This window comes from Herpailurus yagouaroundi, unplaced genomic scaffold (assembly GCF_014898765.1).
Source record: "Herpailurus yagouaroundi ecotype Mexico unplaced genomic scaffold, PumYag 199, whole genome shotgun sequence".
In the NCBI taxonomy this organism is placed as follows: Eukaryota; Metazoa; Chordata; class Mammalia; order Carnivora; family Felidae; genus Herpailurus; species Herpailurus yagouaroundi.
The window spans coordinates 10,281,510-10,288,241 of record NW_024412430.1 but is presented as its reverse complement, the minus strand read 5'-3'; positions in this window follow the sequence as shown (position 1 = coordinate 10,288,241).

Below are 6,732 nucleotides of genomic sequence, written 5' to 3'. Positions count from 1 at the left end.
CCTGATCTCAGGGTTGTGAGTTTGACTCCCAAATTGGGTGTAGAGAGTACTTAGAAATAAAATCTTAAAAAAAACAAAACAACAAAAAACAACCCTGTTCTTTTACTAAAAGAGCATTTAATCAAAATGTCCAAAATATTAATGTATTCTACCTACAGTTAATTTATCTTTTTATTCATAATATGCATTCAGATTTTCTTTTTCTTGTCTGGCTGTGTCAAAATTGTTTTATTGGTCTTTTCAAAGATCCACCTCTTGGGTTAAATATCAATCCCACTTTTATTCTTTCCTCATGCTTTTCCTAGATTTTTTTTTTTTTCTTCAGTTTTTGGCTTCTTGAATTGATTGCTTGGTTTATTTTTATTTGTTCATGGATATAAGCATGCAAGGCTCTAAGTTTTACTCAAGGTACAGCTTTGGGGCTTATTTTGGTTATATAATTTTTCCTAGTGTCATCAGCTCTGACTCTAATTTGTATTTTCTGTGATCTATGAATTATTTGACAGTATTTTAATTTCTAGTATTTAAAAAAATTATCCTTTTGTTATGAATTGCTCACTCTACTGCCTGGTGGTCAGAAAACGTGGTCTACAATATGTTACTTATAGTCTTACTATATCCTATATTTTTGTCCAGATTCCATGGATATTTGAAAAGAAGATGCATATTATGAAAATATTTTTTTTAAGACTGGGGTTTTCATGAAATTGCATTTTTTTGCATTTTTGCTTTGCATATTTTGATGGACTATTACTAGGTACTGTTACCTTTTCAATATAGAATGTGCCCATACAAAGCAATTTTTTCCTTATATTCTATTCTTTTCTGATATCAATATGATTACTCCTGAATTATTTTGGAGTTAACGCTTTGCCTTGTCTTTACCACTCTGTTTAACCTGTGTCATTTCATTTCAGGTGAGCCTCTAGTGAAATGCATGCATGCTTTTGGGGAGTCTAGCTGGCTCAGTTGGTAGACCAAACTGATCAAGAGGGGTAGACCCTCTTGATCTCAGGGTTGTGAGTTCAAGCCCCATATTGGGTGTAGAGATTACTTTAAGTCATCTTAAGTAATGACTTAATGACTTCATTTCTTTGATCCAAATTGAAAACCGAGCTTTAAACATTCTTTTTCATGTTTTATTTTTGAGAGAGTGCAAGGGGGAGGGGCCGAGAGATGTCAAAAGAGGATTCCAGGTGGCTCCTAGACAGCAGGGAGCCCCATGCAGGGTTTGAACTCAGGACCTGTGAGATCATGACCTGAGCTGAGGTCAGAAACTCAACCGACTGAGCCCCCCAGGTGCCCCACAAATCTAACTTTAAATAAGGATGTTTAGGTGACACAGGGATTCTATTTTCCTTCTTATTGGGTCTGTTTCTTGTGTCTCCCTTCTTTGGCTGTACATTGATTGATCAAGGCTGTTTTGCTAATTTGTCTTCACTTTCTACAAACCGTGCAAGAACTGATTATACTTCCCTTTTGTTTTCTACTTCCTGATTGCTCCTCCCCTCCCCAACCAGCTGGCTATTTTTGCCATTCTAATGTAAAGGCTCCAATAAGCCACCAAGAACTTCAGATTCCTAAATACAGCGGACACGTTACTTTTCACAAAGCACCAGTCTTACTAAGCCCTCCAGTGACGTTCAACACGACTGATTATTCTGCCTCCCCCACTGCCCCTTATTCTATGACCCTGCACTTTTCTAGGTTTTCTTAATTTTTTATTTTAGAGAGAGAGAGAGAGAGAGCATGAGCAGGGAAGTGGGGCAGAGAGTCTTAAGCAGGCTCTGCACTCAGCGTGGAGCCCGATGCAGGGCTCCATCCCACGACCCTGGGATCATGACCTGAGCCAAAAATTAAGAGTCGGTTGCTCAACAAACATCCACTCAGGCGCCCCAGGACTTCTCTAGATTTTGTCTTGATTTCTGTCTCTCGTCTCTCTCTTCCCTCCCTCCCCCTCCTGTCTGTGATCTCATCCACTTGTGGCTTCGCTTGCCATGACTGACTTCCAAATCTCCAGTCCTTTCTGAGCTCTAAACTCATACCATCGCTCTGTTGACATTTCCACGTGATGTCTGACAGGCACATCAACCCTGACATGTCCAGACATGAGTGCAGGACTTTTCCCTCGTGACAACGCTCTCCTTCCCTCCATCTTCTCAAATGCACTGACAGTAACCTGCTTGTTGCCCACGCCATAACCCGAGTGTCGTTACTGGACCTTTTTATCCTCTACCCCTGACCCCTCACATCACTAAGTCCAAATGATTCTGCCTCCAATGTGTTTTTTGGAATTATTTGCTTCTTCCCACCTCCACTGCTAACAACCTGGTCCAAATGACCTTCACCTCCTGCCTGGACAACACAACAGTCTTCCTGCTACTCGCCCAGCTCCGTGCGAGCCTCTCTAAAACCCATTTTCCACCTGGCACCAGAAACAGCTTGCTGAAATACCTATCTGAAACGAGCATTCTTCCACTTTAAACCTTCCCAAAGATTCCTTTGGTCTTCGAATCAAAGTCAAACCCTGCACTACACTGCAGTACAAGCTCCCCACCCCCATGATCCGACCAATGCCAACCACCCCAGCTTCTCATCCCTTCTCCTTCTGTTTATATTCCAGCCGCCTCCCCCTTCCTTGGGTTCCTCCAAAATGAACTCGTTCCATGGGCTCTCCTCACTCCTTCCACACTTTTGCAGGCCTGGCTCACCCCTGTCATCCAGGTCCCAGCTCAAAGGTTTAAGTCCCCTCCAAGAGACTCATTCTGATGTAGCCTTTCCTCCACACCCAAGTCATGTGACTCTATTTTCATCGTGCTTATCACTATCTCAAATTATACAGAAATGTTGTTTCTGTGTTTCCATCCATGGACATATAAACCCCTTGAACGCTTTTATTTTTCCACCTTTGTGTCCTCAGTGATGATCATATCTGGCATTAAATAGGTGCTCAATAAAATGGGTCAAATGAAAATGACTCTCAGTAAATCCCACTACCCTGATGCAGGCATAGAATGATGGAGAATTGGATTCAGCAGATCCAATACTGTCTATACCACTTACTACGTGTGTCTTTTAGCAAGTTATCTGACCCTCAATTTCCTCATATGAAATATGTGGACAACAACAGTATTGACTGTAAGGAGCTGTACAGAGCTACTATCTGAATTAAATGAAAAAAAAAACACCTAAGCACTTGGCACTATGACCACCAGATAATAAGAGCTTAATAAATTATAGTGAGCTAGTATATGTTTATAAATAACTCTCTCTCTCTCTCTCTCACACACACACACACACGCACACTTTGGTGTTCATCTTCGTTTGCCTTAATGGTTCTACTGTCCCGCCTTTGAGACCCCGTCTTGTGTGTTCTCATCAATATTACCTCTCAGGAGCAGAATCTGAGTCACTAACATTCTCTGACCAGTTCCTAGCCCACCCCAGCATGGCTGTGAGCTTTTATAAGCCTCTTTAAGTGATTTACCTAAAAACATAAACATTCTCCCTCCAGTATAATACAGCGAGTTCAAGCAGCCTACGTTCTGTGTACTTCCTCAGAGGTCCGTGAATAGTAAATATACCCAGGTCTATATAAATATCAGGCAAGTTGAAAGACAGAGAGTAAAATCATTTTTGCACTTACCATAAAAATCCTGTGAGTGCATGTTAAAGGGGTAACCTGCATTAGAACAAGATACGCCCCTTTTACAACAGGTACTGGCCGGGACAATTCAGTCTTTGTCATTTATTACTTTTATTTGGACAACATATATACATATGTACAAAATACCAACTGTCAGAATCCTCTTTTATAATTTCATTTGATTTACAAAAACGGGACAGCAAAATAACTTAGGTCACTAATACTGTACAAAAATAAAACTGATTAAACAGTTGTAAAGATCAGTATCTTACAGTGTTACAGATCATTCATCTGTTGTGAAAGAACATCTCAATCTATCCAGAGTGATGGGCGCTGTGCGAAATCTACCTGCAAACTGACAACTAATCAATTCCTGTAATATGACTACCAAATGTAATTCTCAAAAGAAGCATGATGTAGAGTTAGACCTTAAAGCTGGGGCATCATTCCACAGTGGTGAAGGGCTTTCTTCTTTTCTAACCAAGGAGAGGAGTTATCGTAACTCTAAAACTATTAAATTTTCCAAAATATGACAATTACTTACAGTATTAGATAAAACGACGTTTCTTTCTTTTTAAACACCTGCAACAGTCTTTCGAAAAATTCAGTTTGGTTAAAAAAGTAAACAAAAATTACTATCCTGCATTTGGATTTTTATACGTTAAATCCATGGTCTTTTTAATATAAAAAGTAATTCCTTCATAGTTTGAGTGTTCAATGAACTGTAGTAGTCCTATTTGAACCATATCTTGATATAGTAAATCTAATTAGAATGCTGGTTCCTGTTTTGTGGCATGTTAAAACAGGATTTATCACGAAGAATAAAAAGCCTTGAGTTTATACGTTACGTTACTATAACATGTAAGAGAATATCAAATGTGTGTTCTTCAACAACTTGAAAAGGCAAGTAACAACTTTTTTTGGGAAGTAAATTGTGCAATTTTTTTTTTTTTTTTAAACAAGTTGCTGCATTTATATCCGCCTAAGTAAGTGCTGGACGAAAGCCACATATAGATTTACTCCTGAAACTACAAAGATTGTCTTTCACTGACTTTGCTTGGTTTTCCTTCATTTCTTTCTGCGAGGGGGAAGATGAGTTTGTCCAAGTTAGCGGGTTGCTAGGCAACCCCAAACTCCTCACTCACTAAAAGGCAGCCTGTAGAGGGTCACAGGCAGAAACATTCCATGAGCTCAGTTAAGAAAGAGACAGCCTAACCTATTTCATATGGGAGAACAGATGTCCTTAAAACTCATTTTGGACACAGAAATTAAAATTTGGTTTAAAATAAGCGTTTCAAAAATCTGAAACAGAGGTAGAAAGTGTTCTTTATTTTTCCTGACATGTTTTCCCGTGAGAAAACACTTTCCTTTTTATCTCAATGGACCGTTCCCAGTCCCTAATGTTAAAAGCAGTTCTCTTTACAGAACTACTAATACGACTACATTGGTGAAACAAACAAAAGTAAAACACACCATGCTAGTGATGGCTATTGGATTGGACGTCGGAGTCAGCCGTGACCCACGCCGGCTGTAGGAACCCACACTGGTTCTAAACTGTCAGGTGAAGTAACAAGTTCGCGGACAGGGAGGCACCCTGCGTTTGCGTGACACATCTCATAGCACACGTATCCACGAGAGTGCACCGGAGCTCCCTGTTTGAAATATCAGATAAAATTGCCAGAAAAGCACGATTTCTGACAAAAGAAAATGTAAACATTTCTCCCACGATCACAGCTGACTCCCCTACTTGAGGTTTCTTCTTAGCTATGAAAACAGTTCATTTTTCTGGCCAACGTGACGGCCAAAATTAAGTTTGCAGGTAAATGGCGGATTACGGATGCAGTGGTTTAGGCCATTGTAGACACCTGGATACAAGACATATATAGTGGTGAGGCTTCTGATGGAAAAGATACAGTGATGTGTTTTCCTTCGTACGTATGGAAGTGTGCCTTTCGTTCTCCAAAAGGGACAGTTTTGAAGTCACCTTGGAAATCATCAGGGTATTTTCCCTCGGGACTCACTCCTCACAGGGATGTGCTTTTCTTTTCACAGGTCAGCTCCCTTTTCCTTTCACACAACTCTTGCACCTGTTAATGGGAGTTTGTGGGAACATGGGAAGGAGACCAACAAATCTCTTCTCCACAAAATAGGTGTTTCCAGAGCAACTTAAGGTCATGCACCCATTCAAATAAAACCCAACAGAGTCAAAACCCTCTCCCTTCGTGGCATTAGAACAATAAGATGACATTAACTAAAAGGATCGGAAAATTTGGAAAAGTTAATAGAGTTAAAATTCTGTTTGTTTTTTTTGAAATTAAAAAAACAAAAATACTACCCTCCTTCTCCTTCAGCATCTGTTGTATATATTCTGCCCTCACATCTCTGCCATGATTTCATAGGGAAATGTGTATACTGTAAAAAAAAAAATAATAATAAAAAATAAAAAATAAAAAAAAGCAGATTATAACGTGGTTCCAAACAGAATGTCTGCTTCTATCCTTAAAGCATGTACTGAACTTCTTCATCCTCTGCATTAAGAAAATAAAAGTGCAGCTTATGTTCAAAAAGTACGAGTCATACAAAGCAAGGTTTCAAAGTTCTGTACTTAGTGTAACCTTTTGAAGGTTTGTCTTGATTAGTATAAATTCAGACTGCTTACCCATTGACTATAAGTAACTTTTTTTTGTTTTGTTTTGTTTTCGAGTCTTTAGATGACAGATCATGCTGGAATAGGTGCGCTCTTGCTTGCGTAAAGACAGCTGTGCTATGGCGTGGTGGGTGGGTGGGTGGGCGGCTGGTTGTTCTTTGTCTCAAAGGTTAACGTGATTCAAGAGAGTGGTTTTGCTAAAGAAACCGAAGCACACTCGTCATTACATCGAAGAGGGTAAGAAAACAACTCTGAGAGACAGCAAGCAGGAAGGGCCCAGGATCACTGTGTGATGCCACAGGTCAGCTCACCCAGTCCGACATATGTACACCAGTGTTGAATCTTTAAAAGTCTACCCCGCTCCTGGCCTTATCCCCCCCTCCCCCCGCCCCCCTCCGCCCCCCACCCCACCCCCCCAAAAAATAAAGGAGAGAGAGAG